The 7,922-nt window shown below is 41.5% G+C and overlaps 1 pseudogene across 1 annotated transcript; it reads left to right on the forward strand.

Moving 5' to 3' along the window:
* The first annotated feature begins 379 nt into the window (after positions 1 to 379).
* LOC147625209 (uncharacterized) lies at positions 380 to 7,719 on the forward strand (annotated as a pseudogene). The gene is made up of 11 exons (XR_015268937.1): positions 380 to 677; positions 1,216 to 1,673; positions 2,228 to 2,320; positions 2,415 to 2,538; positions 2,677 to 2,757; positions 3,076 to 3,439; positions 3,647 to 3,759; positions 3,855 to 4,144; positions 4,294 to 4,436; positions 7,245 to 7,337; positions 7,414 to 7,719. The product of XR_015268937.1 is annotated as an uncharacterized LOC147625209 (transcript).
* Positions 7,720 to 7,922: the final 203 nt, after the last annotated feature.

A 7,922-nucleotide genomic window follows, 5' to 3' on the forward strand; every position in this document is an offset into this window, starting at 1 on the left:
AGTTTCCTCGATTACTGTTGAACTACATGAATGATAGGTGGGGGTTATTTGTGTAAGGGAGGAAAGGGTGCCTTATTTTGGTCGAGTAATGTCCAAACACATGGATGATAGTTGGGTTATTTATGTAAGGGATAAAAGGGTGGCTTATTTTGCTCGATTACTGTCCAACTACATGAATGATAATTGGGTTATTTATATAAGGGATAAAAGGGTGCCTTATTTTGCTCAACTGCTTGCCCGTTGTAGATTTCTAGAGTTCCTTTTAATGTAAACTGACACAAGAGCATCGTAATCGTATTATGCCCATGAGGGTCGTGGTTAATTAAGCGTGGTTTAAGGGAAGGCCTGGTATAAATGCTCCCACACATTTGAACGTAGAACCCATTTCTCGCCCGAGACATAGCCTTACCCATCGTTTGTAGAAGAGCTTTGAAAATTTCCTCTCTCTCTCTCTCTCTCTCTCTCTGCAGCTTCTTGCTGTCTTTGCTCCAATTTTTCCATTGTTCGCCTGTTGATTGGTTCAACGAGCTTCTTGCCTCTGCGATAGCTGAAAGCAGTGGTCTCTGTGAATCATGTAGTGCTAATTCTGTCAGCTTCCTCTCGTGACCTGGGGGGTTTTACTTGCTCCTGGACTTCTCTGTTGTATCACAGTGGCATAACCCAAAACCTTGTCTCTGGTGAGTGTGCCTTTCCTTTTGCGAATGATGCTTCACAGAAAATTAGGCTTTCTTTGTTCCCCGTCTCGTGTCAACTGCATCAAAGCACATCAGGTTTTCTCTGCATCCCAGCAGATTAGGTTTTCTCTTGTTTTCTGTATCACAAAAAGATTGGTTTTCTCCTGTTTTCTGGTAAGGTATTCTTCTGTGCCAAGATAAGTTTTATGTTGTTTTCCCTTACGTTTTGTGCTGCCTCTCCGCGAGCTAGTTTGTCTTGAAGGCTCTGACACAGCATAGAAAATTAGTTTCTTTGTTGTGCTGCATCACGGCGTAATATGTTTTCTTTCTGTTGCATCACAACGGGTGAAGTTTTTCTCGGTATCATAGCAATTGAGGTTTTCCTTTGATGTTGATGCAACGCACAGAGAATCAGGTTTCCGTTTGTATTGTCATGCATCACATTGCATTAGATTTTTCCTGCGTCAGAGAAAATGAGGCCTTCTCTTGGTGTCTGCTACATCCTCCTGACAGAAGTTACTGTGATTTTCTGTGTCTGCAGTTGAATGATGCAATCCCTCTTCTTATGGAGACTTCTTGAACAAAACTGAACCTGATAACAACCAGAGGCACATCTTCTCATTATGTGCTAAGCAAGGAACCCTAGAAGCAGATTCTCCTCTCTGTTTTGTTATACACCACTTATGGGAGGTGAAAATAGCTATCCCCTTCTACTTCTGGGAATGGGATTTTCTGCAGTCCCTTATACTTTCAGTGTTGTTCCTCCCAAGGACATACCTACTACCTGGTGTGATATTGTGCCTGTGCCTTTATATGCCCTCTTCAGAGGTACCTCCTTCTTTGTACCGATCATCAGATCAACCATAAAGTTCTGGTCTGAAGGAGAGGCATAGAAACTGAGGGAAAACAAAGGATTTTGATCTTGACAGCAGTCCCTTTGCTCTCTTTTCAAGGGACAGTCATCATATCGTCTTCAGCTTGCTGGTCTTCTTTTACAAGGTATGTTAAAGCATTTTGCTGTCAACATTTGAGACTGTTCTTCAAGAAGATTCAAGGCAACAATCTCTTGAACTCCTGTGTTAATCTGTTGATTTATGGTGCTAGCTTAAAATTTCTCTCGAACACCTGCGTTAATCTGCTAGTTTTTGGCGCAAGAATTAACATATCTCTCAATAACCTGTGTTAATTTACTTGATTATGGTGTTAATTTCTCTCAATAACCTGTGTTAATTTCCTTGATTATGGTGCAAATTTAACATCTCCCTTGAATGCCTCTATTAATCTATTAATCTTGAACACCTGTGATAATCTGTTGGCTGGTGTGCGATTAACATTCCTCTTGCACACCTGTGTCAATTTGCTCACAGTTAACACTTCCTGAAATTCCTGTTTTATCTTGGCTTATGGTGCAAACTCAATGTCTTTTAAAAAGCCTGTTTAATATGTTGATGATGGAAGCTTGGCAGATTTCATGAGATCTTGTGTCAATCTGTCTGTTTATGGTGCAAACCCAACATCTCTCTTAAGTCATTTTGCTTTCCTGTCTATTACAGTTCATTTGATTTGGCTGCAATGACTATGAGCTGTTTGCTGGGGAAACAACCCTTACTTTTCTCCACATTACCACAAAAGCAGTCAACATTCAGGTAGTCTTTTCATCCCTCAGACCTTTTTCTCGATGGAGCATGTGAAGTGTTTTTTGTAGGGGCGTTATGCCATCATGACACTCCATTTTTCTAGGTCTCGATTCATTCGGATCATTATACAAGAACCAGCCAGCAAACCGGGTTGTCTTAACCAAAATAAATTCTCTTGTAAATTTGGTCAAGCCAATGCTATTGTCTCGAAGGTGTCTGATAATGAGGTGGTGCTTCTGCTGCGATTCAACTTTTTCTAGATATATGTTGTGTTCTCCATCCTTGTTTCATCTTCATCTTATGTGTTCAGGTCTAAGGTTTTAGAAGGTTCTTTGTTTAGTGATTGCTTGCTCTTCATACTGCAGGCTGTATTAAAGCAAGCCAGACTACAATTTTCTGACGAAGTTGCATTTAGGAAACAAGATCAGGAGATTTCACCTGTAAAGGTATCGATACTTTTCATTTCTGTTGGTGTGGATTCAAGTTTGCACTCCTCAAGCTAAGGGATTCCAAGATTGCCATCCATGATGGTTTCTAGATTAGCTAGATTTGCATACTGCCTTCAAATCAAATAAAGCACTGCTCACTCTATTCTAAGCAATCTAAGGCTTAAGCACACTTAGGGATTATATCACTGCCTGTTTTTAGAGTAGCTAGTTCTGTATACTACTGTCATCACTGGCACGTGTTGTCAAAAGAGGTAAGGTAGACTTGTTTCTGGGGAAGGGTGAACATGGCTACATGTAGACTACGGCTCTTTGCAGGCATTGTTGATGATTTCAGCTGAAGATGAAGCGTTTATGTCTCTCAACAGAGAAAAGGATAGACTTGCAGCTTGTACAGAAGGCAGGAACTTTCTGGGGTTGCAAACTGAAGCTTGTGGAGCTTATGTGGATGGGTTCCCCATTGCAGGTAGAACCATGCCAATGTGGTTGGCCAGGTTTGACTTCCTCGCTAGAGAGGTTGGAGATATTCTGGCTTCCAAGGGAGGCTATTCCAAACCTGTAGAGGTTTTGAAGGCTGTCAGCACTGTTCTATTTGAAATTCAGGGATTTAAAAGAGCAGTTACAAATCTGGATACAAGGAGTTATTATCTTCATCTTGTTATGACGCTAGGTTCAGGCAGTGGTAATCTCTCTCTCTCTCTCTCTCTCTCTCTCTCTCTCTCTCTCTCTCTCTCACGCATGCATTTATACACATACATGCTCAGGGAATGGATGCATTGCAATTTTGAGACTGCTTAGAATTATTTTATCTGACTATGGCCTCCGTCTGAGCAAAAACTGAATGTAGGCTAAGTGGCGTTTCTTACTCTTTTTCGACATTTCTATATAGGTTTACTTCTTTGCATTATTTACATGGAGGTTTGTCGGAGGCTTGGTGTCACTCTGCGAGGAGCAGAGGTTGGTGATGAGCTTCTTATGTGGCCACTTGTAGATAAACTACAGGTATTTGAAGGGTTGCCACTTTGTTGTTTCAACTGTAGTGTACTCCAGTATATGCCCGTAAAACTGGTGATCATGGTTTTAATTTGTTGTTTCAGGAGTGCTTTGAGCCTTCTGATGGAGGGAAAAGTTGGTTTTTAGAGTTACTTGCATTTCAGCACCAGTCGCATCTTCTTGAGAGCAACATGGTTTTAATTTGTTGTTTCAGGAGTGCTTTGAGCCTTCTGATGGAGGGAAAAGTTGGTTTTTAGAGTTACTTGCATTTCAGCACCAGTCGCATCTTCTTGAGAGCAACATAGGAGCCTTAACACATGGGTCCAGTGCACACCCCACCTTGAAGTTTGCCTCGAACAGAGACATTGTTGGAATGGCATTGTCAAACTTGAAAGTGAGTCACCATCGGAAAGGTCATTTTTAAACGATTTCTTCTTGGTTTTAAATTTTAAGAATAGGTATTTCTTTGTCAGGTGAATTAACTTGAATTTGTCTATCCTGTGAGCAAATTATTTCAGTTGTGTCTCCTGTTTTGTGTTGTAGAATCTTCATTGGAAGGATGCATGTAAGGCTCGACCAGGATTTGCTCTTACAGATCCTCTTCATCCGCTTGTATATGCAAATGGCAGACTAATGGACCACACAGAGCTTGCTGTTGGAGCTTTGTTGAGGCCTAGACATCTCAGGTAAACTTTTTGTCAGAACTTCAGACTGTTGTCCTCTTGCTTTTTGATCTGCTGCAAGTTGGGGCTGCTAATGTTCATAATTTGTCAGTGAATGGTAGACAGTTTTAGTGTCACCACTCTGATGCGACTCTTGGCTTGTATTGTTGTATAATAACAAATGTAAAGTCATTGTAGCTTTGATTTGAGTTAGTCTGAGCACCAGTTTATGGATCTGGAGTAACTGATGCTGATGGGTAAGTTGGGATTGATAAAGCCCAGTGGCTGCAGCACTGGTTAGCTGTCAGCCTTCTTTCAATGATTGGCTTTAATGGCAGGACCTATGTAGGGGTCTGAACTGAGAGCCTTGTCTGTCTGTAATGCTGCCAACCTTTTTGTTCCCTTCCGAGTTACCCAAATTTTCTTCTATCAATCCCTGGTCTGCTCCTTACTCTCTGCCTACTCTTGATACTTGTTATCTTTTGAGACTAGATTATTGAAAGTAATGCGTTGTTAGCGGTGCATAGTTAGAAGCAATCCCTTCCCCCTGTCTGCCTCTTGTTCTGAAAGGGTCTCAATGTTTGTCCTGAGCATGGTTGTTTCAACCTAGTAAAACGGTCTAAAACCCCAAGTTACATACACCAGAGACATAAGCTAAATGTCACCAGGACAAGTAATAGTAAGCTCTGGAACTACAGTGCTTTAAAGGTAATGGTAAGTTAATTTTCTATCCAAGATTTGTGCCTATAGGTTGGATTCCTTGTAAAGTGCCTCGTTGACCCAGTGAACATGGCATATACATATCATTAAATGAGATTCTATTCACTTCTTGAGGTATGATGATGGGGTCCCCTAGATATGTTGTAGACATGCCAAAGATATGAGTGTAGGGAGAGCAAGGCACCTGGTACTCTGTAAGCCCAGCGAGGCGTGCAGTGATAGACTCAACCACGTGTCCAAGAGATAAAGATATAGAGAGAGAGAGGGGAGAGAGAGAAGGGAATAGGGATCTTGCACAGTACAACACATTGAACAGGGAACAAGCACCACCCCCTTTTAGGAATTTATTCAGGAACAATTCACAGGCATGTTGGCCAAGATCAATACAATCAATGAATAGAAAACAAACAGATATGCCGATGTAGGATATCCAATTCGATGTCGATGTCGATGTCGATGTCGAGACACAAGATCTCTGATGCTGAGCACACCGCGGGGATGACCCACAAGTATCTCTCACCGGGCTAGTATCATATCCAATATCCAAATCCAATGGATCCCAAGTCCAATGAATCCAAATCCAAGTCCAAGTCCAAGTCCAAATCCCAGTCCACAATCCAAGCTCCATGTCTAAGCTCTGTGTTCCATGTTCATATCCAAGCTCTATGTCCAAGTTCTTCATGTCTATGCTCAAGTTCAAGCTTCCATGTCCAAGCTCTAAATCCACTCGCTCATCCCATGAATAATCTCCACAATTCCTATAGCCTCGTCGATGATGAAAATCCTAGAGAAGCTCTTTCTGGCAAGAAAACTCATATAAAACCTATTTTAATGGTTTTTAGGCGATTAAAACCTCCAAAAATGCAGTTTTTAGGGGTTTTTGAGCAGTTTTAGGGTTTTTGAAAAATTTTTGGGGGTCCGTACAGTCCCTACAGTTGTACGGATCCGTACAGTTGCACAGAAAGATGGTGATGTGGCACTGCAATTGCTGGAGGCGCTTTGAAATCATCTGGGTAGCAACACCAGGATTTGGTTCATAGATGATGAAGAAGAAGATAATGTCCACGCTTGAACGAAGATGGCAACGCGATGAAGAGGTTCTTCTTCAACTTGATGCTCAAGAGAGGCTCATGCTTCTTTTATACTTGGGGAAGTCTTACTTTTTGCCAAAAAGTAATGCTTTTGCTTTGCTTTTGTCTTTTCATTAAATATTATTAATAATAGCCAACATTCTTGATTTGTGCGTTTACGGCTTCAGGGCCTTGCTTTTTGGCCCTAGAGTTGCTTTTTGAGAAAGCGGCTTTTAGCTTTTTGGTATGGCTTAGTCTCCTCTTTCCAATGGTGTGCCTTTGGCTCGTGGTCAACCTTGTTTGACTTTTTGGTTTTTCTTGCTTTTTGACCAAGAATGGTGCTTTTGCTTAATCAATCCTTATGGACCCAGTCCCCATGTCTTCTTCCACCTGTCTGTTGTCTGGGCATGGATTTCATTATGTGAAATAGAGCTAGGAGGGCCAAATAGTTACATACTCCCTCTGGCGTCTAAAGAGGTCTCATGTCCCCCTTTCCCTCATGTCAACAGAGGCTGATTAAGGGCAATATTAGTGCTCTATTAGCTGGAATTGCTTCAGGGCTGGTCGGTGTTTCTGATCTCAGCTCTAGCACATGTTGAACCCCTTGAGGATCCATATACTAATGCCAAGAAGCTGCTACCTCTGCCTCTTTTATGCAATCTTGTCAAACTGGGAGGAAATACTGTGTAAACCTGACCTTTAACAATTCTTGGTTTTGCTGCTACTACAGCTGCTGGTCAAGATTCAAAACCGGTGTGTCTGTTTTTAATCAGTCTTTAACATGTGTCTTACGCTTGTCTAATGGAGGTTAAGCGTGCCATGAGCTTTATAATGTGAGCATAGAAGCCCTTTTTGTTCCCTTTCCAGCCCATCAATCTTTCACACAATTCTTTTTATTGGTTGGAAACTAACTTGGGGATTTCAATTTAGTTTCGATTTCTTAGACCTCATTATACTTAGCAAACAATGATACCTAGTGTTCCCAATGTTTAATATATCAGTTAGCATGTGCAAAGGGTGTTGACAACAATGTTCCTTGCAGACTTGCTCTCATGGCATCAGAGAGGTTGCTTCTTCTGCAACCTCACAATTGGGTTTTGAGGAGAGATCATGGCTTATTGCTTTACCACAGCCGGTATAGTCTTTTATATTTAAATATGAGGGTTTTCTGACAATTGAGTTCTATATTGAACATGGTGCTTTGATTGCAGGATGTATGGTGAGGCTGTTCAAGAGTTGAGTATATGCACAGCTTTTGCCCCCTCTTTAGAAGCGCAGATGCTTGAGCACTTTGTTGAAAAGCTGCATCTTTTACGCATTGAGTCTTCCTGGAGCTCATTGAAGCCCCCTAGTGCTCCATCTGCTTTGGCCTAGGTATTTCCTTTAGATAGTGGGACTTTGGCAAATAGTGGTTCTTTTCATGCCATGGCAGTCAAGTCAAGTCTTTGTTTTTGGGATGTCAGGCATTGATTTGTACATACCTCAGGATTTAGCTTTTGGTGATTTCTACTTGTATGTCCACCTCTGATTGGGAAATTGGTGCAGTACACTGGTCCAATTCCTGTTAGACCTTGCCTTCTAGTTCTAGTTCCCTTATTCCTGTTTGGTCCACGCCTTCTCTTCTTTTCTATCAAGAAATTGCATGAAGGTTAAACTCCAAGCAGTATTGTAAACTTTAGTTATGCGTGCTTTTTTATTTTCAGTAACTGCTGTCAGCACT

The sequence above is a fragment of the Cibotium barometz genome, chromosome 24, assembly GCF_041138505.1.
Source record: "Cibotium barometz isolate CiBa-2024 chromosome 24, ASM4113850v1, whole genome shotgun sequence".
Classification (NCBI taxonomy): domain Eukaryota; kingdom Viridiplantae; phylum Streptophyta; class Polypodiopsida; order Cyatheales; family Cibotiaceae; genus Cibotium; species Cibotium barometz.